A 1,336-nucleotide genomic window follows, 5' to 3' on the forward strand; every position below is an offset into this window, starting at 1 on the left:
CACAAATGCCAAAGAGAAAGTAAAAGGCCAGTGGGGAAACTTTATTGGATGTAGGGGAGAGAAGAGTGATGTCTGGCCCATACCCCCAGGGTGGCAGAGGTGGCAGCTGTGGTGGCAGCAGCAGTGGCGACCACTTCCCGAGCTCCAGGCCCACAGATGGTGGGGGACCAAGCGCTGATCAGAAGACAATTGCAGGAATCTCTTTGCTGGTGCTGAGGCAGGATTCTCTTGCTTTGCCCTGCTTGGATCTGCGGCACAGTCTTGGGTGGTAGTCCTGGGATGGGGAGGAGTGCTGGCATGGCAGAGCTCATGGCAGCTGTGGAGAGGAAATCCTCCTCACAGTTTTAAGGCAGGTGCCTAGAAATTGCTCTGAAAACAACTGTGCAAAACCACAGAAATTTGGGACACAGCACTCTCCACTCTGGAAGCAGAGTTCTACCATGGCAAAGAGCTCAAAAATCAAGTAATAGGTTGGGGAAATGAGCAAACAGAAGAAAAGAAATCAGAATATAGAATCTTTCTTTGATCACAAAGAAGATCAAAACATAAAACCAGAAGAAGACAACAAAGTCACAAGTCCTGCATCAAAAGCCTCCAAGAAAAATATTAATTGGTCACAGGCCATGGAGGAGCTCAAAAAGGATTTGAAAACCAAATAAGAAAAGTAGAGGAAAAAGTGGGAAGAAAAATTAGAGTGATGCAAGAAAATCATGGAAAATGAGTCAATAGCTTGCTAAAGGAGACCCAGAAAAAAATACTGAAGAAAATGACACCTTAAAAAATAGATTAACTCAAATGGCAAAAGACATGCAAAAAGCCAATGAGAAGAAGAATACCTTAAAAAGTAGAATTGGTCAGATGAAAAGGAAGTTCAAAAGCTCACTGAAGAAAATTATTCCTTCAATAATGTTAAAAACTAAAAATAAATAAATAAATTCTGAAAAAAATGGATTTTTTTAAATTTTAAATATTTTAATAATTTTTATTTATTTAATAATAAATAAAATTTAATCATTTTAAAAATAAATAAATTCTGAAAAAAGCATTATGGGATATAAAATGGATAGTTTTGATTACATTATTAAAAAGGGGACTGTACAAACAAAAACTGATTTAGCCAAAATTAGAAGGAAAGCAGAAAATTGGGGGAGGAGAACTTTATGGAAAATCTACCAGATAAACACTTTATATCTCAAATATATAGAGAACTAAGTCAAATTCATAAGAATATGTATCATTCTCCAATTGACAAATAGTCAAAGGATATGGATAGGCAATTTTTGGAAGAAATGGATGGATGGATGGATGGATGGATGGATGGATGGATGGATGGATG

The sequence above is a fragment of the Petaurus breviceps genome, unplaced genomic scaffold (genome assembly GCF_028583685.1).
Source record: "Petaurus breviceps papuanus isolate PSGF00001 unplaced genomic scaffold, PetGlider_PUasm1.0 185, whole genome shotgun sequence".
Taxonomy (NCBI): domain Eukaryota; kingdom Metazoa; phylum Chordata; class Mammalia; order Diprotodontia; family Petauridae; genus Petaurus; species Petaurus breviceps.